The sequence below is a fragment of the Sus scrofa genome, chromosome 9 (genome assembly GCF_054392235.1).
Source record: "Sus scrofa isolate SSC_HxYL_T2T_F1_AM1 chromosome 9, Sscrofa_HxYL_maternal_Yorkshire_Landrace_v2.0, whole genome shotgun sequence".
NCBI lineage: Eukaryota > Metazoa > Chordata > Mammalia > Artiodactyla > Suidae > Sus > Sus scrofa.
Genome location: NC_139391.1, coordinates 52,510,169 through 52,535,862, shown reverse-complemented (window position 1 = coordinate 52,535,862; position 25,694 = coordinate 52,510,169). Strand labels below are relative to the sequence as shown.

Here is a 25,694-nt window from a genome sequence, read left to right as displayed (position 1 = left end):
GAGGGCCTGGCTGGGGCACGTGGATGCTCCTGCAGCAAGAGACTCCACGTGTGGTTCTGCAGAGCCCTGAGGGCCTGGAACATCGACCTGAGACTGCAGGGAGTCCGGACTCATCTTTTCCCGAGGAGATCCCAGAACCAGCCACAGGGGAGAAGGAAGGGCCTTTCCTCTTCCTCCCTACCCTGCACATCCCCATCCTTTAGCCAGAGGCTGGGGCTGGGAAGCGAGCTTGAGACAGGCAGGGAAAAGAATGTGTTTGAAGAGTTAAGACAGGAGCAAGCTACAGGAGCAAAGAAAGGGGCAAAGAGAAGGAAGAGGGTTGATGTGTTCCTTCCACGTTGGGCCAAAATGACCAGAAGACAGGCAAAGAAGTGAGAAGCCTGCAAAGAGGACAAGAGAAGGAAGGAAACAACCCGGTGGAGGGGGGTCAGCTGTGGGGAGGAGATATGGAGGTGGAGATTAAATGGAAATGAGGGGCTTGGTCACCATGGAGAAAGGAGCTGGAAGCTTTGGCAGCAGTTAGTCTGTTAGGAAGAAAGGAAGGGATCAAAGCCTCTGTGGGTGTGTCTATACACATAACCAGGTTGGAAAATAACCATCTAATTCAGCCCCAAGCAGGGGGTGGAGGGGAAGGGGGTGAAAACCACCTGTTGAATGGCTGAGTTCTCTCCAAAACAACAATCCTTTCTCACTGTCACTTCAGCAGGCATCCTACCTATTCCTCTGGCCTCAAGAACACACTAAATTAAAAGTGTTAGTTGTCAAGATTTTGTGAAATTAAATTTGCTGACCCTCCCTAACACACACACATACACACACACACACTCTCTCTCTCTCCAGTGATCTGTATGTGCCAGGAAAGGAAGCCCTAAATCCTGTGGCGGCAATAGAGGAAGCGAGCCAAGGCTGAGGCCTGGAAGGGGCTGGCAGGGTGAATGAACATGGAAGCGAGGATAACCAGACACCTCAGTCTTCGTGGAACTTTCTGAGGAAGGATGAAGTCCACAAGGCAGACCACACAGCTCTCCAGGCTGTGTCAGGGCAGTAGCATCCTCAGTCCCTCTACTATGTCTCTGCCTGATCTTGAGCTTCGTAAGAGCCCATAGTGGCCCTCCTCTAGGGGCTCCCCTCCCTGGGGGTGAGGGGCAGGAGACTTGCTCCCCCTTCTATTCCAGGTACCCTGGCCTGCCAAGGGGTGAGGGTTGGAGGGGAGTGGGGACACATCTTGGGATGGGAGCCAAGGAGCACAAGGCTCCTGGCAGCAAAGAGGGATAGGGGAGGGGTGCTTGGTCTGGGGCTCCCCAGGCACCCTTGCCTTGGCCCAGGAATGTCAGCAGCTCCCCTGAGAAAAGGAGAGCCTGGCTTCAGAGCTGGAGGTGAGGAGACTGAAAAAAAGTAGGGAATCCAATATTACTGAAGGTTAGATGCTTAAAGAGAAAAGGGAGCCAGAGGAGGGACAATCCAACTCTGGGCATATGTGGCAGAGGAGCCATGAAGTTATCTCCTGTGATACTTGGTACATACACCCCAAATCACTCATTGTTTATCTGAAATTCAGATTTGACTGGATGACCTATGTTTTATCTGGCTCCCCATCCCTCAGGCCAGGGGGTAGGGGTCAAAATCTTCCCAGAGCTACAACATACCAGAGAACCTTAACCACATAGGGCCAGAGGGTCAGACCCACTCTTCCAGCTATGATGGGTTGTGAAAGACCCAGCCATCTTCCAAGGCCCTGGGCTACTATGGCCAAATCCTCTTATCTCCATCAATGACTTTAAGATGGAACCAGAATCCAAGTAGTAGACAAGAGATTGCCCCAGGGCAAAAAAAAAAAAAAAAAAATTATTTTTGCACCTCCTGGAATCCCGGAGACTAACTAGATCTAAACTGATAAGGAAGAATTTCCTCCCCTGACAGCATCTTGCCCCAGTGCTTCATGTTGAAAAAAGGGACTCTGTCAGCCAGAGGAACCTAATCAACACCTTTTGCAAAATTTACACAATTCTACACTCTTTTTCTAAACTAAAACTCTCCTACTACACAACTGATGCTCTTTAAAGTTCTTTTCAGAATCTAACCTCTCAGATGCTACATTCCGGGAAGAAAGTAAACACAGAAATACATAAATCAATAATAATCCCACATTAATTTTGAACTTAGTTGTGAAAGCAGATGCAGAAGAAATCGATGGTTGCCAAGTGAAAAGGGAAAGATGCAAAGAAAAAAAGTTTAATCCAAAAAAGTTCTACAATGATATGACCAACAATATAGACTATAATAAAATTAAAACAATAATAATAAAAAGGCATACACAGTAGTGTCCTCTTAAGTAACTGGATAAGATTCATCAGGGCAGCAACTGGGGCTGAGTGTTTTTTAATTTTCTCCCTGCTGGATATTTACCTCACACAGTCTCAACAAATAGATGAACTCTTTCCCAGGGACAAGGCTGTCACCGAGCAAAATTGAATTCTTCACTATTTTTTTTCCTCTTCATACATCCTCCCCAAAGAGGAAAATCTGATCATTTTTAAGAAGACCCAATATCTAGAAATGATTCTTTCTGTCCCTGAGGGTGAGGGTCACCTGACTGCATGATACAAAGAGTTAATTCTGCCATAGTCCATGCCAGGAAGCCAGGCTTAGAAAGAGTTACTGGGAGTTCCTGCCGTGGCTCAGCAGTTAACAAACCCAACTAGTATCCATGAGGACATGGGTTTAACCCCTGGCCTCATTCAGTGGGTTAAAGATCCAGTGTTGCCGTGAGCTGTGGTGTAGGTTGCAGACATGGCTCAGATCCCAAGTTGTCATGGCTGTGGCACAGGCCAGCAGCTGCAGCTCTGATAACAACCCCTGGGCTGGGAACCTCCATATGCCTCGGCTGCAGCCCTAAAAAGAGAAAAACAAACAAACAAAAAATTAATTAATTAATTAATTAAAATAAATAAAAAGAATTACTAATTGCCTTTCCTTATGACAGAAGCAACTCTGAAAAGGCAAGAGACAGAGGCAGACCTGATACCTAACAACACATCTGTGGCAAGGGAAGGCCAAATGGCATCACGGTACTTTCAACAAATCAAAATTTCAGAAATTCAAATCCAGGAGAACAGTGGCACCTAAGCACTAGGGAAACCACAGAAAAAAGAACCCATTAATTGAGCAGTCAGGGCTACATGCTCACACAGCAGTGACTAAACTTCAGGAAAATGACATGACGGTTCAAATTGGACTAATGTTGTTAACTAAATCTTTTTCCCCCCCTTTTTGGCCACACCCACAACGTATGGAAATTCCCAGGCCAGGAATCCAATCTGAGCTGCATCTCCAACCTACACCACAGCTGGGGCAACACCAGATCTCTAACCCACGTGCCCAGTGAGGATTGAACTGGCAATGCCACAGAGGCAAGTCAGATCATTAACCCACTGTGCCACAGTGGGAACTCCAACATAATCTTTTTTTATTTTAGAAAAAAAATTTTTTTTTTTTTTTTTGCTTTTTAGGGCCACATCTATGGCATATGGAAGTTCCAAGGCTAGGGGTCCAATCAGAACTGTAGCTCTGGCCTACACCACAGCCACAGCAACACCAGATCAGAGCTGCAGTTGTGACCTACACCACAGCTCACTGCAGTGCCGGATCCTTAACCCACGGAGTGAGGCCAGGGATTGAACCCACATCCTCATGGATACTCGTTGGATTCATTTCTGCTTAGTTCCATTAAATGGAACTCCAGCATTTAATTAATTCTTAATTGTAAAAGGCTACAAACATTGGGAAGTCATACCTATTTTTTGTTTGGACTTTTTAGGTCACATTATGATACCAAAAATTAAGGTCTGAGAGAATATTTTTCCTCTTTAGAAAATATGATGTCTGAGAGAATATTTTTCCTCTTTAGAAAAGGACTGAACATTAATCAAACATGAGTAACAGTGGTAGAGTGGGATGGCTGTGGCCTGCAAAGTCAGAAGGCTCTGAGGCCTGATTCTAAGATAATTCACTGGGCAAGTGGGACACATCAGTGCCTCTTCACTTTCTTGGGGATGCTAAGAGGATCAACTGAGATAATGGAAGTGGAACAACCATTTTAACAAAGTGTTGCTCAACATGTGAAAAGCATTTTCCATAGCATCATAATAAAGGGTAGGCAGTCTAATTTGAGACAGCTAGTTCTTGGATTTGCCTGCTTGAACTCAGTGAGATTAAGACTGTTGCTTCCACTGTGATTAACCTAAGAAGGCTGCATGGAGGAGGAGGAAGGAGATAAATGATGGGGCATGGACTGAGCTTGCTGGTACATTGTTTAGCTCAGAGACACTGCAGGGCTATCCCTCCAGCCTTGTTCTGTGAAGGTGTTGGTGGGCCCCACTGCCCTGTTCATGGCCGCTCTGCTTTCTTTGTTCTCTTGCCTTCTAGGATCTCTGGGAAATGAGACAGAAGTGGTATCACTTAATGCTGTCTGGGGAAGAGTTGTCAATTTTTCCTGTTCTGGCCCTCGCCCAACTTTCCAGTCATCAGTGCTGTACTCAAGGTTGAACCCACCTAGGTAAAGCCCAGACAGGTCAGTTCAGTCAGGAATTCCAGGCACTGAGTTCTCTGGAGGAGAGGAAGCAGAAGTAGAGAGGACTGGGGGGCATGTTGGCACCAAGTAAATATTTACATTTTTTTGAAAAATGGACACAAATAAATACCAGTGACATCCTAGAGAATTTAGACACTAGTAGTTCCCAGACTACAGCAGCATTTTCAGTCATTATTTGATACCAAAGGATCAGAGGCCTACGCCACAGCCACAGCCACACCAGATCCAAGCCACATCTGTGACCTACACCACAGCTCACAACACCAGATCCTTAATCCAGTGAGCAAGGCCAGGGATCGAACATGAGTCCTTATGGATGCTAGTCAGACTGATTTCCGCTGAGCCACAACAGCAACTCCAAGAACCTATTTTTTCCACTCACTCCAGCGCTAGATGGAGCAAGAGATCTTCATGGCACTTGTAGGGAGGGGGTTACTTACATCTGGGGGAGCAGCTTTGTCTGCCTCTGAGCCAGATGCCACCCTGACTTGGGCTCCTGCTCTGCCTTCTCCTCCACATCCTGCCTGCCTTCCCCCTCCTCTGACTTCCCTGCTTGATATTTTCCTATATCAAGAGACTTGTTTACTTCCTTGGGCCCTGACCTAACCCATCTCCTCTCCATCTGCAACCCCTCCACATCTCCAGAATCCTTTGCCCTCTTCAGGGTCTACATGGGTCTCTGGGGTAGCTTCACACACCCAGACACTGAAGCAGACGAGGCTAAGGAAAGAGAAAAACTGATGCCACAGCACTCATCCATGCTTTATGAAGAGGCTGCGTGAGATTTGGGAAGACCACTCAGAGGCTGAAGTGCCCAGAGTTCTCTCTCTTCTCATTCAAAGAAAAAAAGGGGACCATGTTTGAAGGGGCATAAGTAAACTATAATGTGAACTCACCAACCCAGCCTTTTAATAAAATGTACTGAGCTCCCGCCAGGTAGCATAAAGCTATACATAGCTATATAAAGCATGTAAGTATGTTTGGAAGGCACGGCCTTCCAAAATGAGGAAGATGCAATCCTTGATCTCCAGGAGCTTAAAGTCTGGTTTTTAAAAAAGGGGGGGTAAGGCTTTCACACAAATATCTATAATGTAAAGTGCAATCTGGTAAAGTCAATGAGAAAGTTACTCCCAAATGCTCTGGGTGTTCATAGTAGGAAAGCTCACATTACAAGCAAAAAGCAAAGGTTTGCTAGGCCATATAACTCTTGAGATGGATTATAATGGATGGATAGAAGGTGGTGTTAATATAATTTTCAAATTAATTTTCATGCATTTGAAAAATACATTGAATAACATTTTTAAAATATGCTCAACAAACTCCCTTCTCTCCCATCCCATTCCATCTCTCCAAACTAATTATTTAACAATTTGGTGTGTATCAACCCTAATCTTTGGATGGGAATGATTTTAATGGAAAAAGAAGAAGAAGGGTATCACAGGTAAAGAAAAGGATGTAAGAAAAGACATACCAAGTCATGAGCCTGGAGTGTATGGCAAAAACAGAAGAAGAAGACAGAGGATGGCTTAAGAGGAGGTTGGAGTCAGGTCACAGAGTACAGGAGTCTGGAACTTTGGACATTATTCAATAGACAATGGCACATAAGAAATAGTGAGAGGAATCAGGGATTTGCAACTGGAAGAATAGAAGATCTAGGAGGCACAGAGTAGCAATAATTCAATTATATAAAGTGCTATCATGTGGAAGAGAGATTAGGCTTAATGTGAGGGCCTACAGGTCAGAATTTGGGTCAAAAACTGGAAGTTTCAGGAGCAATATTTCAGTTCTATATAGGAGGCCTTTTTGACAAACAGACTTGTGCAATAACAGAAGGGACGGCCCATTGAGGAGTAAGCTCCTCTCCACTGGACACGCTCACTCAGGAGGAGGCCCGATAATCAGTCACTGTGGAGAGAGGACTCATGCATCAAGCAGAGAGCTGGTCTGAAAAATCTGTAAAGTCTTTTCCAGAGTATAAGATTCTACAGTAAAATGGGGAAGCAGTGAAGATTTTTTTGGGAGGGGGGGGCCATGCCTGTGGCATACAGAAGTTCCCAGGCCAGGGATCAAACCTTCACCACAGCAGCAGCCCACGCCACTGCACTGACAATGCCAGATCCTTAACCTGCTGAGCCACATGGGAACTTCAAAGGATTTTTAAGTGAGGGGTTAAATAATTAGAGCTGTGTTTTAGAAAAATTCATCTGGCAGAAATGTGTAGATTATGTCAAAGTAGAAACAACCTTAAAACAGATGAGCATGAGGCCTATGGAACTGCTCAGTCAAAAGCAAACTGGACTCTGGTTTAACATGGTGAATTAGATACCTTGTCTATCCATTCTTGCTCATAAAATCCAACTAAAATGACAGCAAATAAATAAAAAGGACATGAACCCACAAAGACAAAGACTATGGAAGAAGGGACAATAGCTGTAAGAGATGTGTACAAAACCTAACTTGGCACTGAAGACCATGGACCTGGATGAGACTGGAAATGGACAGCCAGGTAACTCCCCAACACAACCCCAAATGTCCAGTGGATGACCAGACCTCCCTGGAGAGACTGAACTGAGGAGGTCCACATGCAGGGATGGTAGTCACAGAGAAAGTCCAGGTGACATGCCAGTCTGAAACAGGGGCTGGGGGTAAGGGAGAGTTTGCATACTGAGTGGTGAGATTTCATGATCCCTTTCCCTGGCTAGGCTCCCAAAATGCCAGAAGCCAGGCTTATACCCGCCTCCTTGGGCAGCAGACTAGAGATTCCTTTCTTGTGAAACTTACTGGCTCAAGTGAAAAGACTAACCAACACTGATATTTGAAGGCCCCCAATTAAATGGCCAGATCTCAATCACTCTGCCATAAGGTCCACTTGTCACAAGACCAAGCCCTGTTCTCTCTCTCTCTCTCTCTCTCACACACACACACACAAACACACACACACACACACACGCACGCACGCACGCACAATCTCTATCTGATCTTCAGGGCATCATTTTTAAACACTAATTCCAGGCAGTAAGTACTGAAAATTGGAGAGAAATCTCTACCATGAAAGACCTAATGCTCAAAATAAAGGAACTTTGAGGAAACAGTATAGAAAGGAAAGAAAACTTCAAAAATAAAATAACTAAAAATTAAGAGAATCAAGAAATGACACTGTATTCATAAAAAAGAATATGATGCTATTAAAAAGAACAGAAAACAAGAAAGAGCTTTTTAATATTAGAATAAAATACCCAAAATAAAAATATTAAGTAGAAGAATTGGAAAAGAATTGAGAAGTGCTCACAGAAAATAGGACAAAATAGAAGAAAAGGGAATTCCAGCAAAGAGAGAAGAGAAAGAATTGGTACGAAGAAATTATCAAAGAAATATTACAAGAATATTTCCCAGAACTAGAAGCCACAATGCCCTAGACTTAAAGGCTCCCTCAGGTGCCCATCACAATGAATGAAAAAGTGATACCAAGGAATGTCACTGTCAAATTTCAGAAGATCAAGGATAAAAAGAAAATCCTATTTGTGGAAGCATTATTTCTAATAACCACAAGTGTAAACAACCCAAATATCTATCACTTTATTAATGGAAAAACAAAATGTGGTGTATCCATACAATGGAATATTATTTGGCAATCAGAAGAGATGAAGTACTGGGTCAGGCTACAACATGAAGGAAATTTGAAAATATTTTGGTAAGTAAAAGAAGCCAGTCACAAAATGCTGTATATTGTATGATTCCATTTAGATGAAATGTTCAGAATTGGCAAATCTATAGATCAGAATGTAGGCTGGCTGTTGCCCCAGGCTGAGGAGCTGGGGGGACAGGTGAGAGGAATTGGGGACTGACTGCTAGCAGGTACAAAGTTGGTTTCTTTGGTGGGTAATAATAAGTTCCAAAATTGATTGTTGTGATGGTTGCACAACTTTGTGAATATACTAAAAACCATTGAGTTGTACATTTTAAATGAGTGACTTGTATGATACATGAATTATATCTCAATAAAACTGATGCATTAAAGAGGGAGGCTCAAATGAAAGAAAAAAAAAGAAAGAAAGATGAGAGGAAAAAATTACATAGAAAGGAAATGAAATCAGAATGGCACTGGACTTTTCTTTGTTGTTGTTGTTGTTGTTGTTGTTGTTGTTGCTATTTCTTGGGCCGCTCCCGCGGCATATGGAGGTTCCCAGGCTAGGGGTTGAATCGGAGCCGTAGCCACTGGCCTATGCCAGAGCCACAGCAACGCGGGATCCGAGCCGCGTCTGCAACCTACACCACAGCTCATGGCAACGCCGGATCGTCAACCCACTGAGCAAGGGCAGGGACCGAACCCGCAACCTCATGGTTCCTAGTCGGATTCATTAACCACTGCGCCACGACGGGAACTCCTGGACTTTTCTAAAAACAGGCTTAGATACACAAAAAACCTGGTAGAATAAGATCTTCAAAATATTGAGGGAAAATGACTTATTTAAAAATTGAAGGATACAGATGGTCAAAAACATATGAAAAGATGTTCAACATCACTCATCATTAGAGAAATGCAAATCAAAACCACAATGAGGAGTTCCCGTTGTGGCGCAGTGGTTAACGAATCCAACTAGGAACCATGAGGTTGCGGGTTCGGTCCCTGCCCTTGCTCAGTGGGTTAATGATCCGGTGTTGCCGTGAGCTGTGGTGTAGGTTGCAGACTCGGCTCGGATCCTGCATTGCTGTGGCTCTGGCATAGGCCCGTGGCTACAGCTCCGATTGGACCCCTAGCCTGGGAACCTCCATGTGCTGCGGGGAGCGGCCCAAGAAATAGCAAAAAGACGGAAAAAACAAACAAACAAACAAAAAAAAACCACAATGAGGTCCCACCTTACACCAGCCAGAATGGCCATCATCAAAAAGTCTACAAACAATAAGTGCTGGAGAGGGTGTGGGGAAAAAGGAATCCTATTAATCTGTTGGGAGGTTGTAAATTGGTGCAACCACTGTGGAAAGCAGTATGGAGATTCCTCAGAAAACTAAAAATAGAACTACCATTTGATCCAGCAATCCCAATCCTGGGCATCTATCCAGAGAAAACCATGACACGCAAAGACACATGTACTCCGATGTTCACTGCAGCACTCTTTGCAATAGCCAAGACATGGAAACAACCTAAATGTCCATCGACAGAGGAGTGGATCAAGAAGAGATGGTACATATACACAATGGAATAATACTCAGCCATTAAAAGGAATGAAATACCAGCATTTTTAGCAACATGGATGGACCTAGAAATTATCATGCTAAGTGAAGTCAGCCATACAATGAGACACCAACATCCAATGCTTTCACTGACATGTGGAATCTGAAAAAAGGGCAGATTGAACTTCTTTGCAGAACAGATGCTGACTCACAGACATTGAAAAACTTATGGTCTCCAGAGGAGACAGTTTGGGGGGTGGGGGGATGTTCCTAGGTTGTGGGATGGAAATCCTGTGAAATTGGATTGTTATGATCATTACACAACTACAGATGTGATAAAAAAAATAAAAATAAATTCACTTTTTAAGCCTAAAAAAAAATTGAAGTATATATTCAGCCATAAAAAAAGAATGAAATAAAACCATTTGCCACAACATGAATGTGGCAACTAGAGATGATCATACTAGGTGAAGTCAGAAAGAGAAAGACAGATGCCATATGATATCACTTATATGTGGAATCTAAAATATGGCACAAAAGAACCTACCTACGAAACAGAAATAGACTCACAGACATAGAGAACAGACTTGTGGTTGCCAAGGGGGAGAAGGGAGGGAGTGGGATGGACTGAGAGTCTGGGGTTAGTAGATGTCAACTATCACATTTAGAATGGATAAGCAATGACGTCCTACTGTATATCACAGGGAACTATATCCAATCTCTTGGGATAGATCATGTTGGAAGATAATACAAGAAAAGGAACATGTATGTATGACTGGGTCACCTTGCTGTACAGCAGAAATTGGCACAACATTGCAAATCAACTATACTTTAAAAAATTAATAAATAATTAAAAATTGAAGTATAGTTGATTTATAATGTGTTAGTTTCAGGTGCACCGCAAAGTGATTCAGTTATACATATATAGGTAGATATATATATTCTTTTTCAGATTATTTTCCCTTATAGGCTATTACAAGATATTGACTATAGTTCCCTGTGCTATACAGTAGGTCCTTGTTGCTTATCTATTTTATATATAGCAGTGTGTATCTGTTAATCCTGAGGAAAAATGACTTTTAACTAATTCTTCTATACCTCGACAAATTATGAATCAACTGTAAAGTTGAACAGAGATATTTCCAAAAATGCAGTACTAAGAAATATTTATTTCCTTCAACCCTTCTATGAAGGCTTATAGAAGATCTGAATATCATCCAAATAGGCAGTAAACTCAGAGAGAGGAAGATATGGGATCCAGGAAACAAGGAGCTCCCGAGGGAGAGAGAGAAATGAAAGGAATCCTCAAAATGTTGACGCAAAGAAGTGCCACTGGCCTAAAGCTTGACCTGTCTGGACTGGAGCAGGAAGGGAGATGTTGTAGACAGGCATATCCTCAGGAAAAATAAAATGAAACTGAACTGACATGGAGCTGATGAATTATCTGATATCCGTGGCCAAATTCTCCCAGAATGTCTGGGGCAGAGTTGGTAATGAATACATATAAAACTAAGCAAATTTTTAAAGTACCAATATTAACTTTAAAAATCAAACACACAAGGAAGTGCAATCATTGTACATGACCTGGCTTAGCTATAAACATTTCCATAACTAAAATGCTATAAATTCTGAATATCTATTTAACCAAAAATTATACAACAGCTAAATGAGGAGGCTTGAGGGAAGAGAAGCATGGGTTTATGTGTGTGGAAAGTGTTAAGAGAGTTAAATGATCATCTTCCAAAGGAAGAGGGCAACAGTGATGGCAAAGCCACAGCCATAGCCACACGGGATCCAAGCTGTGTCTGCGACCTACACCACAGCTCATGGCAACAGCGGATCCTTAACCCACTGAGCAAGGCCAGGGCTCGAAGCCAAAACCTCGTGGTTCCTAGTTGGATTTGTTTCCACTGCACCATGACAGGAACTCCCAGAAAAACCATGCTTTAGAACAATTACTGAGGTAACTTTACTAAGAAGTCAATAAGAAATGGTGGAGGGCATAGCTCAGCAGCTGCACAAGCCAACCCAAGCTTAAAAAGCATAAATTTGTGGTGAATCCAATTAGGTTTTGTTTTGTTTTGTTTAAGTTTTCTAGTTACTTTAAGCTGAGAGAGCTCATATAAATAGAATGTCTCTTTTTGAAGGGCTTTACAAACATGTCATGAATCAATACAAACAGTATAAACATATAACACTTATTTCCTTAAGCAAATCTCTGAGATAGGTAACTTTTTTCTGGTTTCCAGATGAAGAAACAAAACCACAGAGAGGTTAAGCAGCTTGCCCAAAGTCACACGGCCAGTTCAGGATGGAGAAAGGATTTAAATCCTAGTAGTTTGACATGGTTGCTTATATTCTTATCAGGATGCCATGCTGCCTTTAGGTGACCTCTAAAATTGCTTCCATTTCACATTTTGATACTCTTCAAATTACCTCCCAATTCTGGGGTGTGGGTGTCCTAGCAAAACATTTCTTTTGACAGCTCTGCACTATACATCTCTCCTTTCCTTAATACACAGGATCCAGTATTGATTTCAACAATCCAAATCCTTGATGCTATGGGCTAGGAAGGTGATTAAGTTTTCTTTGGAGTTAAATCAAGTACTCTCTATATGACCTCTGAGAATAAACTACTTTAAATGAGATCAACAACATAACCCCTTAGAAATTCTGCAAATGGCCAGTCTGTTTTATGAACCAACATGTTATCCATGTTCCTCTTTCTGAGATTACAAAGTAATTTAATGCCTCTAAGTATTACTCATTTTATCTGTAAAGCCCTTTTTGACTACTGATCCATGATCATAAGTTCTGTTTAGCCTAGGTTTGGAATTAGCAACCTCCTAGGATTGTGTTTCTGAGGACTTTGCAAAAGCACTGCTAAGGTTCTAACTTATACGTGAATTAACTCAAGGAGAACTCAGGGAAACCTACTAACTGGTTTATTAATGCTGTTATGAGAAATGCTTGAAAAACACAAGGGTGATTGAAGAGATTAGACACTTTAAAGCATCATTAATCCATCCTCAACCTATTTGACTTTTGACCCAGCTCCAGCACTTGACAGCAAAGGGGCTGTAGGCTTGAAACCCCCTGCCTGGGTGGTAGCTGGCAGAGGCAAGGCCACTCGCTGCTGTAATGGGAAGCAGAGAAGCAAACAGCTTACCTGAAGGTCACTGAGGTGAGAAGCAGCTAGGAGGGGTCAAGGGACCAGGATACATGGCAGAGAAAGACTGCACCCTTGGTCCGACCCCATCATTCCTCTCTCCAGCTTCTGCCAGCTCTGCCTCTAGGGTCAAAGGGCTCAGGGAAGACTCCAGGGCTCCTATCATCCAGCCCCCTCCTTTTTTCCCCAGTTCTTCTCTTGGCTCCTTAGGTTTCCTGCTCCCCCAGTGGCCAAATGCTGTGCTCCATTCCAACTGCTCTCAACACCATTCAATCCCCATCCTCCAGTCACCTATTTTCCTGGTACACTCGCTCGCAGAAAGTCTTTTTTTTTTTTTTTTATTATATATGAATGTATGTTTTTTGCCATATCGCAGCATGTGGAAGTTCCCAGGCCAGGGATCAAATCCACACTACAGCAGTGACCCAAGCCACAGAAGTGACAATGCTAGATCCTTAACTGCTGGGCCACCAGGGAACTCCCCAGAAAGTCTTTTTTTTTTTTTTTTTTTTTTTGTCTTTTTGCTATTTCTTGGGCCACTCCCTCGGCACATGGAGGTTCCCAGGCTAGGGGTCTAATCGGAGCTGTAGCCACCAGCCTACGCCACGAGCCACAGCAACGCGGGATCTGAGCTGTGTCTGCGATCTACACCACAGCTCATGGCAACGCCGGATCTTTAACCCACTGAGCAAGGGCAGGGATCGAACCCGCAACCTCATGGTTCCTAGTCAGATTCGTTAACCACTGCGCCACCACAGGAACTCCCAGAAAGTCTTTCTTGATTACATACTGACACAGGAAAAAGGCAGAACCAGGAGAATTGGAGACTTTTTATTTCTATTTAATTACTAAGTTATTTTGTTTGTTTGTGTTTTTTTTTTTTTTTTGCATTCCTGTTCTTGATTCTGCTTCTTGCTTAAATACTAATTGATAGTGCTTTTTCTTCAAGTCACTTTTTGTATTTCCCCAACAAGTCACATCTGATGCTTCCCACCACTCTAGAGCTAGGATAAAACCATCAAGGTTTTAAACGTGAGGAATTCCAGTTGACCCTCACTGAGTAACAAATATTTGGGATTAGAAGATTAGAACATGAAGGGGGCATTGCACATCTCATTCATTCCAAGTGGTTCCACTTAATCTGGTCTTATATCCCCTACAATTAGAAAAGCCTTGCTTTGTCTAACTTAAATGTAATGCTGTTGTGCTCTCCATCACAGGAGAAATGCAGACTTTCATCACTGTACTTATCCTCTAGTGAGTCCCTCACAGCCCTTTAAAACAGTCACCATCCCATGGCTATAGTAAGAGGATGTGGGAGAGGGAATAAAAGTCATCCCTTCTGACAGATGAGGAAACCGACATCAAGGGGGAGAAGGGACTCCATCAGAGTCATGTACCTGGGAGAGAAGGCCAAGAACAGAGCCTAGAACCCTGATCCCCAATCCTCAGTACCTCCTGCTGCTATGCACAGAGGGTTCTCTCCTTCCTGAACCTCCGTGCTGACCTCTGGGCAGCTGCCAAGAGACATTCCCCAACATCGTTTCTTCCCTCTAATCTACTCCTTCCAGTATCCAGTATCCCCACAGTGAGGCTAGTGTTAGATGGTTCCTTTGGTTTTTTTTGTTTGTTTGTTTTTTGTTTTGTCTTTTTAGGGCTGCACCCTTGGCATATGGAGGTTCCCAGGCTAGGGGTAGATTCGGAGCTGTAGCCACCAGCCTATGCCACAGCCACAGCAACACCAGATTCGAGTCACGTCTGCGACCTACACCAGAGCTCACAGCAACCTGGATACTTAGCCCACTGAGCAAGGCCAGGGATCAAATCCACGTTCTCATGGATGCTAGTCTGGTTTGTTAACTGCTGATCCACGACGGGAACTCCTAGATGGTTCCATTTGCTTTGATTCTAACTCCCTGTTATCAGCCCTGTCTGGGTCCTTCTCTTAACCAAGAGACCTGCTTTCATCAGCATCTGGTGTTGGCTGATTTCTGAGAAGGATATAGTTATACCTTTCAGAAGCAGCTTACATCTTGAATTCCTGTTAGGATGATCAAAACTGATCTCTACCAGGAGCTGAAGAAAGATGATCCCACCTGGCCTCCTCTGGGGTAGAAAACAGAGTTCCCAAGGTGCCTACCCTCTTTCTTTCAATTACATGAACTTTGAAACAAGTGATCTGTTTATACCCTTGGACCAATTAAGTTCTGAGAGAGAAAATGTCTGCTGCTCTTAGTTTCTTTGATGAGCTCCACAAGGAAAAAAAAAAATAAGTAGGCATCTATGTGACCCATTATTCAGGTGACCTGGAGAAAAGGTCTCATTTGCCAGGTCAGCCTCTCAGCCAACTATCATGCTAGGATTCTTGGCACACTCCTATCCAAAGAAGGACCTAGAACAAAGAATGCATATGGGAAGTGCCCAATAAATATTTGTTGAATAAATGAAAAAATTTTTAAGTCCCATAGTATCTCCTCAGTATTTGGATTACTCTCACTTTGGACTAGAGGCTAAAAGAGATAGGAAAGAAATTTAAATGAATTTGGCACCCAGGCAGAGTAAAGCTATGTCTAAATGTGAGATCGAAATCGCGTCCTTTCCTAGCACCCCAGATTCTCCACACGCAGCGACTCAGGAGATAATATTGGCAGACAAAAGAGAATGAAACTTATTTCCAAGACCCCCAAACCAGTGACAGTGTTCCATCTCCATGATCCAAACATCTAGGCCTATTTTTGACCAAAAGAAAGAGAAAAAAATTTCCTCTCAGGAAACCCAAATGTTTGCAGAGCTGAAGAACTTGCTGTTTCACAGCTTTAGCTAAACAACGCCGGCTTGATTATCAAATATTAGAATTGGGAGAAACAAGCATTGATGCAAGTAAAAGAATATTCTGCCACTGATTTAAAGACAACTGAATCGCTAAATATTTTTATTAGCAGCAAATTTGCTGCTTGCTGGAACTAATTTCACGCCCTGTAGATGTGGTGCTTAAGTTGGAAATGGCGTTAAATTGCTCTCTCCTTGAGGCGGGTAAGGCTTCTGCTGGCAACAACCGCTAGGTGGCGCCGACGAGGCAGCTCCTCCAAGACAGGCAGCTTTGGAGCCAATTACAAGCAAGTGTAGAGGAAGTTCCGCCCTACACTTCCCCTCCTCCTTCTAATGCCATGTTTGTGTCTCAAATTGCCAAAACTTTTTAAAAGGGTGTTGAGTAGAAAGCACGATTCCTCCTAATGTTCTTGCATTTCCCACCTCAATCTTTTCTCTAAACTCACATAATGCTTTTAGTTAGTACATTCAATTGTCACTCGAGTGTAATTTACAGTGTCTTGTGTTAGCCCTATCTCTTCAGCCAAACCAGAGAGCTCCTAGAAAGGAAAGATCACATTCTACAGCCAGAATTGGAACCAAATGAGCAAACAGATCCAGCCTGCATGTCAGGGAGCTGGAAAAGAAGAACTGAATTGAAGATGGTAGAGTAAAGGGGGAGACCAGGTTAGACCAAGTTAGAACAGAAAATGCAGAGGCAGTTTTCTGAAGTTCCCATTGTGGCTCAGTGGTTAACGAATCCGACTAGGAGCCATGAGGTTGCGGGTTTCGGTCCCTGGCCTTGATCAGTGGGTTGATCACAATGGGAACTCCAGACCTCATGGATGAGGTCACACCCTGCTTCCCTTTTCTTGAAGAAATCTGACTTTTTTTTTTTTTTTTGTCTTTTTGCCTTTTCTAGGGATGCACCCTTGGCATATGGAGGTTCCCAGGCTAGGGGTCTAATCAGAGCTGCAGCCGACGGCCTACACCACAGCCACAGCAACACGGGATCCAAGCCTCATCTGCAAACTACACCACAGCAACGCCGGATCCTTAACCCACTGATCAAGGCCAGGGAACGAAACCCGCAACCTCATGGTTCCTAGTCGGATTCGTTAACCACTGAGCCACAATGGGAACTCCAAGAAATCTGACTTCTTGTCAGTCCTCAAGCTCCCTGCTCTTTGTCACTTCCCTCCTTTCTTCTCTCCTTGTCCCCTACTTACCTACAGACTCCCCTAACTTTATCAACTTGAGGAACATGTTGGCAAAGCAATCAGAGAAGTAATTCTATTTGTCATTTATTTATTAGATTCACTTAAGTCACATCTACTGCCCTCAATGCCTCTGAGTTTGTACAGCAAACTCGTATATTAATATTTTCTATTGAGCATGTTTTGGCGTGGTGCCCAAAGGTGAGCAGAACAGGGTTCCAGGACAGAAAGTCCCAGAATGAGGTCTTCAAGGCTTCATTTCCTTTTTATGGACAAGGACCCTCACCAACAAAAAATGCGGAATTTTTGTGAACCTGCGCACTCATGCTGGGCTATGCCTAGGTACTTGTGCACCCCTGAGAGAATGATATGCCTAATCCTGATTTAACCCTTAAATCTCTCCCTAAGTATTTGGTTTTTCCATCCCAGAACACAGCACCGATCTATAGGAAGCCTTTCAATTTCAGTAGCTGAAAGTTCAAATAAGATTTGTACCCACATTTTAAAACCCCTCAGTTCTGGGTCTGGCCATCTCCTTTCACTCAGAGGTCAAGAACTGTGGCTACACTACCAGCAGCCTCAGCTTGACCCTGTTCTGAAATACCCTGAAAGAACGGGTGATAGTGCTCCTTGGTGTGACCCCAGCTGAACGGAAGCACGTTTCAGCTGCTTCTCAGGTGCAGTGAACTCTACATCTTGTAAGGAAGCATGGGGCTCAGGCCTGCCATGGGCTATAACAATGCCTCAAGACATCTGCTAATCCAGAAACCCCATGGTTTCTCTAATACTCTCACACTTTCCCATAAAGCCTCATGACTTTCCTTCCCCCACCCACCAAATGTTCCTGTATGGGCTCCAGCTGAGTTTTGCCATATATAGCCTCCCAGCAGCTGCCTGGTGGCCTGCCTCTCAGGCTGCAGCCCTTTCCTCCTTCACAAGAGGTGAGGAAATCAGATCTACTGAGTCCTTCTCCTGCCAGCTGCTTTCTATCAGCTCCTCAGAAAGGATGACTGCCTTGAAAACCCAGTGCAGGGCACGGCCAGTGGTAGCAGATTCTCTTGTTGTTTGATGCTTTACATCCTCCAGTAAGAGGACAGAGGGACCTGAAACTCCACTTTATCTCTGGCCTTGACACTCTCCAGGAGAGGACGGCATTTCACAAAGAACCAAGAAATCCTGGGATCTGGCATTGCTGTGAGCTGTGGTGTAAGATGCAGATGTGGCTTGGATCCCATGTTGCTGTAGCTGTGTGGCCAGCAGCTGCAGCTCCAATTCGACCCCTAGCCGGGGAACTTCCATATGCCTTGGGTGCAGCCCTGAAAATAAAAAGAAGAACCAAAAAATCCCATGCACCCTACAGATGAGGAGAAATACAAAGAGCCCCCTCACTCTACATCCTGGGAAGGAATCAGCAAAAACCAGTTAGCAGCTTGGTGTTATGGGAATCAGGCCCTGTTCTGATCACAGACTGCACTAACTGATAACCAGTTTTTTGGCTAATCAGATCATGTCACTTGTCTACGCAAAAATCCTCCAATGCATTCCATGTCACTCAGGAGAAAACTCAAGCCCTACAAGGCCTACAAGGAAATGAAGCCTCCTGCCCTCTATCAGGCTATCCAGAAAACAGAGGGCTGAAAGTTAAGCCTGAGTCACATAAACCAGCTGCTCCCCATTTACCAGAACTCCGGCTTTTCAAACGATGATAAGCATAATCAAAGTCTGACTCCTCTCTCTGTCCACCAGCCCTTTCCTCCTTCTCAGCTAAAGAATATTAGCCCCTAGACGGGCTTTCCCATCACAAAAGGCCTTTCTGCTATCAAATAAGCCAAATGAACCCAGTCTGCTCGTGGCCGAGGACCTCCAGCATTTCATTTGATACTTCTTAATGTTAAAGCTGATCAAGTTCTTCCTTGTTTGGGCAAAACAGCCCTTGCAGAGAATAGAAAAAATGCCTAGCTCCCAGCTGTTAAGCCAACAGGTTGATTTTCTTTGAAGAACATTCTGGTTTGTAAGAACCGAGAAATAAATATCAGAAATCAAAAGCATGTTACTTGTCCATTTCTGAGTGCTGCCAAAGAGGAACTCTAGCCCTTCTCCAAATCCGGAAAGCAGGGGCTTTCACAAAACACAATGCTGCAATAATTCTGAAGGAAGCTGTCCAGGTTTGCTTTCCGTTCTATTGTCTTATCCTGTCAGCTCCCTCATCCCCCAGAATCCAGGCTTAATAATTTACAGCGGAAAGACATTTAATAAATAAACGGCCAGATTGGAGCTGTCAGCTCCGCACAATGGGGCTGTTTGCATCTTCCGCGCGGCATCCGCACCCGCTCTCTCGGCTTGCTTCAGTTAAAACAATCCCATTTGCTATTTTCATAAAATTAGTTCCTCTGCAGTTTCTATTAATCAGAATGTTCTTTGGAGAGAATTATACTGGGATTTCATCACCCTCTGAGTTGAACCGCTATGTGAATCTGATGAATTTTTATCACCTCTGTGAGTGGCAGAAAAGGTCTTAAAAAAAAAAAAAAAAAAACTTGGGTGGGCCGATGTAAGTGAGCAAAGAGCTCTTCCCTCGTATCATGTGCAGTCTTAAAGACCTGAGAACCTAGGTCAGTCCCCCCCACCGCACATCTGAGCAGTTTTTTCCTCAACACATCTCATTTTATATAATTCCAAATGTTCTTGGAGTTATGGACCCTTAAAATCTTATGAAAGCTACAGATACTCTCCCCAGAAAAACCCACATATGCACATACCCACTGAACTTTACCCTACAGTGGATTTCTGGACACCCACCCCCCTTCTGTACACATGTGGTCCATCCATGGACTCCAGAGTAAAAACCAAGTTCTATGCCTTTCTAGTCATCTCCACTTCCCTTAAGAACTTTAGACTGGAATAGAAAGGCAGCTATCTCTGAATTCCTTTGTTGAAAAAGAAAGATTTTTTTTTTAAAGAAACAGCATAAAAGTGAGAAAGTTTTTCATGAGGGCCATACACCTTTTGATAAATGAGAAAAATGGAAGACAGAAGACAATTCATATTGGCTGAAATAATGAAATTCAAAGTATCTATAAGTTGATTATGGTACACTATATTTCACTAGATGAAACGTGAGATCAAAATTAGGAAAGTTTTCTTTTTTTCTTTTTTCTTTTTTACGCTATGTCTGTGGCAGATGGAAGCTGTAGCTGAGGGCTATGCCACAGCCACAGCAACATCAGATCCGAGCCGCATCTGTGACCTACCCCTCAGTTTGCAGCAACGCTGGATCCTTAACCCACTGTTGGAGGCCAGGGATTGAACCCGTATTCTCACAGAGACTATATCCCTAAACTGCTAAGCCACAATGGAAACTCCAAAATTAGGAAAGTTTTTGATTAATTCTTCTTGCCTAAGATAAACTCTACATGAGAAAAGACAGGACATGGATGAAAAAAACCTTGGAACAGTGAAACCAGGGTTCTAGTACAAATTCTGTCCACTGACTATGTGATTTTAGGAAGAAACCACTTAACTCTATCAATGTAAGATTTTTTTTTAAATTAACAGTACATAATTTCAAAAGTCTGTTTCATTTCCAACATTCCATCAAAACTAATTCATTAGAACCCTCTAGAGATAGTAAGAATTAGAACTTTTTCTAAGAGCCCAATAGTAAATATTTTAGGCCCATAGGCTGTACAGTCTCTGTTTTAACTACTCAACTCTGCTGTTTTAAAATGAAACAGCCATAGTTAACAAGAAAACATATGAGCATGTCTGTATAAAAACTTTACTTACAGACATATTTTTCATATTTTTCTTCTTTTGATTTTTCCAACCATTTAAAAATGTAAAAATCACTCAGCTTGCAGATCATACCAAAAAAAAAAAAAAAAAAAATAGATGACAGGCCAGTTTAGGCACAGAAGCCACAGTTTGCTAACCCCTGGTCTATGGCAATAGGTAAATATTATGATTTGAAAAATCATAGTGGTAATTCTGGGTGATCATGGAAGTCCAGTGACTGGGATTCAACCTGTGACGATAGTACTGAGGGAATTTTTTTAAACCCAGTTTCCCAATTAGCACATAGAACAATGGTAGGTTTGAATCTCAGCAAATAACCAACAATCACTTAAGTTTTAGATACATTTTCAAACCTGAAAAAAAAAGGCTAAAATAATCACACATGAGAAAATATGTACAAAAAATTTGGGGCTGTCTGGCAGGAAAGTTTTGAAAACTACAAAATGGACAAAAAACTTTGTCTTCTCTTAAAATCATTCCTTGCACTCCATAACCCTAATGACCACTTTTTGCCATTCTACCTCTATCAGGCAGTGTAACAGTGTCATTTTACACATTTGAAGAGGAAATTAGACATTAGTTATTACTGTTTTGTTTTGTTTTTTGTATTTTTAGGACCACACCCAAGGCACATAGAGGTTCCCAGGCTAGGGGTTGAATCAGAGCTATAGTCACTGGCTTATGCCACAGCCTCAGCAACATGGGATCCCAGCTGTGTCAGATCATTAACCCACTGAGCAAGGCCAGGGATGGAACCTGTGTCCTCATGGATACTAGTCAGATTTGTTTCTGCTGAGCCACAGTGGGAACTCTGGTTATCACTGTTTTTGCCTGGACTTTTTCGTTTGTTTAGGAGAAAAGAAAATTGTACTTAAACAAAATGATAGGGATACATATATAGCACCTAAGTACACTCTACAAATACAATGCTCTCCATATACAGTGGAGATACAGAACATTGTATAACACTTGTACAAGGAATCAATCTTCTCGAGAGTGAACTACAATTAAGAGATGGCAAAAGATGGAGCACTACAGTGTCAGCACTTTGTTCAATTTCAGTGAGTGGCTAGGATATCATCATTTAATCAGAAAACTAATATCTCCTCCCAGTTGAGGGGTAAGGTAGAGGTGGGTTTGGGGGGACAGCTCCTCCTTATGAGAGAGAAAACCTAAAAGGTTATCTCCATTCAGGAAGATGTAAGAAGTCTGGAGTGCCTCCTCAGTCATGCCCTATTCTTAATTTACTTTAACTAAAGTCAACCTGATCATTAGAAGTGTAAGATTAACGTTCCCAATATCCAGCTTTTGAACACTTTTCCCCACAAACATGAAGGGCTCAGGACTGGTCCTGATCAGGTCATCTACACAATGCTATTCTCCCTTATCTCTGCTCTGGCTTGAACCATGATCCACATTATTCCCCAGATACTAAGTGCTCAATCTTGTCTCAGCCTCTTTGTTTAAACCACTTTCTCTCCATGGATCCTCTTCCATCTCTGTTCCACCTCTCTCATTCCTATGCTTATACCAGGGCCCAGCAATAGTTCTAGCTGTAACACTATGAAGAACCACATTAAGGCAAGTCAAAGCAATATTTCCCTCAAATAATTCAAGTGAAGGAGTGTTTTGAAAACTACAATGCTCTGCAAATATGTAGTAGTATTATTACCTTTGGAGAAAATAAATTATAAATTAAGTTTGGCACCATTGTCATATCTTGCTTTAAAGTACTTCCTAGTTGTTTCATATGCTGTTGACGTTTGCAAACCACAGGCTATTAAGCCAGGAATCACATCGTATTTCTTTCGTATCCTCAAAGTCCCTACCAGCGCTTAGCTACAGTTAACACTCAACTCCAATGAAATGAATTAATCAAAACAATGGCTTTCTTAACCACAGAACCCCTCATTGGGCCAAGTAAGGCTAAGCTGTTAAACATATAAGAAATCGTTGGTTACTATACATGACTGCAAATTAAACCTTGAAAGTAGATTAAATTTGAGACATACTTTAGTGGACTTCAACCATCTTCTTCCATTTCATTCATAGAGCTGTGATTCAGGAGCTGAACTCCCTAAATGAACGATTCAGTGTTCCAGGATTGAATAGTTTGTTTTATGATGTTTCAAAATTTTGTGTAAAGTCAGAGGTTGCAAAACTGCAGCTCTCAGATTGGCATCATTTGATTTTAGTCTGTTCACTCTTCCTGATTCAGCAATGAAGCATGCATCCCATGTCTTTTTCCTTTAGATGGCTTGATTTACTGATCTTTTGGTTTAATAGGCTAGAGCCTCAGAACAACATGGCAAGTTTTAGTTTGCAGTTAGGCAAGAGCAGTTTGCTAAAAGCATGGACCAGCACCAGTTCCGGATGCCTGGCGGTGTAGTTACAGAAGATTTACTTGATTTGACTCTGGCTCCCCTTCCCCGATCTGTCTCTTGAGTAGAACGACCCTTGCCCCAGTGTATGTCGTAACGCTAAAGGAAGAATAATGCCAAATACAATAGGCCAGGTAAGACTAAATGAAAACGTGATGTTATTACAACTAGGGCTTCAGACTTGGTTCTCTCCAGCAGGGTTGTTAGTGACTGATGACTGAGCCTGACCCCCTTTCTGAGGCCGAATTTGACTTGCCCGCAAATACTGCGGTCCACCACAGCCAGGAGATCGGGAAATGAAATGCCCATTAGATTCCGGAACAGGCACTGAGGTCTAGAACGGGAGAAAGGGTTGCCAGGACTCTCCGTCTCACAGCCCGGCGGTGCTGTCTCCATGGTAACAGCGAGGAATGCCGGGAAAACGGCTCTCTTCCGCCCAACAACCCGCCCTCAGGCTAGACTGACCAATGGTCCCGTGGGTTACCACAAGAATGGCGTGATTGACAACGGGATGGGACGAGAGTAGGGAGCCAAGACTGCCTCTATCCAATCGAACTTGAGACCGGTCACAGGACCAAAAGGCACCGACCAATCGGAAGGCGTAACGGAGGGAGACGTGCCCACCCACCACGTTCCGCGTTGCCTGGAGCCGCGAGGGGCGTAAGCAAATGAGGGGGAAGTTGGGCGTTGAAAGAGCGGCGTTGATTAGCGAATCTGGAATCACCTGGATGAAAGTCCACTTGTGATTCGTCACAAGTAGATCAAAGCCTTTGTGGGCTGGAACTAGCCGGACTGAGAGGTGTGAGTAGAGGACCCGGGAGACTGGGAGCCAGGTGAGGGGGGTGGATATGAGGAAAGTGGGGCCCGCCGCGAAGAAGAGGGAATGGCAGGGCTTGGGTCTGGGGCTGAGGAGGCTGGAGGAAGGTGTGGGCAGATGGCGTTGCAGAGACCTCTCACACTACCCTCACTGCCGATCTGGACTCAAGGCCCAGCGGCCAATTAATGCTGAATTGGAAGCTGAGAAGGAAGGGATGTTTTATTTTTCATGCCCCTAAGAAAGTGAAGTGGCAGTACCTGATTCGAAATACCTTGTGACCTAAGTCTTAATCTCTGTCCCAACTGCTGGGAGGTAGCTGGGCGACCATTCTGAAGATGAGACGGGGGCACTTTTTTCTTGCCGCCCGTTTGAATCAGCTACAGGGCTGGGGGATCAGCGTGTTAAGAGATGATGCCACATCAATGGCGTTTTGGTAGCCTGGCAATTGATTTTTCCCAGACTTGCATTTTGTTTAACTGCAAAGGCAGAGGCATTATCCAAATATTTTAAAATTCAAACCGTATTGAAGTGTTTAAAGTTAAAAAAAAAGGGTGCGAGAGTATTCCCCACCCCCACCCCAGGTATTTTTGAAGGTAGGAAACAGCTATAAAGGAAAACGAAAAGGAATCCTCCAGAAGAGAAGTTCACCCTTGTAACCCCCTGTTTTCTTTTTAATTTTTTTTAGATTTGTTTTTTATTGAGGTAGCATTGGTTTATAATACTGTGTTTCATGTGTACAGTGTTGTATTTCTACTTATATATGCCCTACAGTGTATTCACCACCAGAAGACACCATACGGTATTTGTCTTTCTCCATCTGACTTAATTTGACAACATAATACCTTCAAGATCCATCCGTGTTGGCATGGCAGGATTCTGTCTCTTTTTAATGGCTCAGTATTCCATTGTATATAGACACCTAACTTCTTTATCTATAATCTGTTGATGGGCATTTGGGTTGTCTCCATATCTTGGATATTGTCAGTAATGCTGTGATGAACATAGGGTTGCATATATCTTTTTAAATTAGTGTTTTCATGTTCTTTGGATAAATACCCAGGAGTGAGATAGCTGAATCTTAATCTTTTTTTGTTTGTTTTTTAGTTTTTTTTTTTTTTTTGTCTTTAGGGCCACACCCAGGGCAGACAGAGGTTCACAGGCTAGGGATCCAATCAGAGCTGTAGCTGCCGGCCTACGCTACAGCCACAGCAACTGGTATCCGAGCCGAGTCTGCGACCTATACCACACACAGCTCATGGCAACCCCAGATCCTTAACCCACTGACTGAGCAAGGCCAGGGATCTAACCCTTGATCCTCCTGGATACTAGTTGGATTCGTTAACCACTGAGCCACGACGGAAACTCCATGTATTCTTAATCTTTTGAAGAATCTCCATACTTGCCCATAGTGGCTGCACCAATTTACATGCCCACCAACAATGTATGAGAGTTCCCTTTTCTCCACACTCTCACCAACACTTTGTAACCCATTGTTTTCTGCTGTTCCAAGGGCTTGAAAGTGAAAATCAGGAGATGGGTGAGATATCCATCTCCCACCAGCAGTGCTAGGGCCATGTTACCCTCCAAGGAATCCACATTTGTACTGGACAGTAAGTCAGCTGGTTAATGGCTGTTACTGTTCTCACACGTGATCCACTGATGGGCAGTGTATTTTTAATCCAATAGGCTACATATACAGGGGTCAGTGCCTTAATATATCAGTTTTCTCTGAGAGCTGAGTGAA

General features: G+C 43.2%; 2 protein-coding genes across 21 annotated transcripts in view; one reads left to right on the top strand and one right to left on the bottom strand.

Annotated features, from left to right (window-relative positions):
- PKNOX2 (PBX/knotted 1 homeobox 2) overlaps positions 1-23,527 on the bottom strand; it is a 305,801-nt gene extending 282,274 nt beyond the window's left edge. For all 10 annotated transcript variants that reach the window (XM_084976576.1, XM_021063089.2, XM_084976572.1 and 7 more), the window contains exon 1: positions 22,765-23,527. The gene's annotated coding sequence lies outside the window, so the exon portion shown is untranslated. The remainder of the gene's footprint in view (positions 1-22,764) is intronic.
- A 247-nt stretch (positions 23,528-23,774) lies between these two features.
- The window catches only part of TMEM218 (transmembrane protein 218), a 44,377-nt gene continuing 42,457 nt past the window's right edge, over positions 23,775-25,694 (top strand). For 6 of the 11 annotated variants that reach the window (XR_014815553.1, XR_014815551.1, XR_014815550.1 and 3 more), the window contains exon 1: positions 23,892-23,966. The gene's annotated coding sequence lies outside the window, so the exon portion shown is untranslated. Of the gene's footprint in view, positions 23,967-25,694 lie in introns of all 11 variants that reach the window. The other 5 variants (XR_014815558.1, XR_014815555.1, XR_014815557.1 and 2 more) reach the window with 1 other exon arrangement.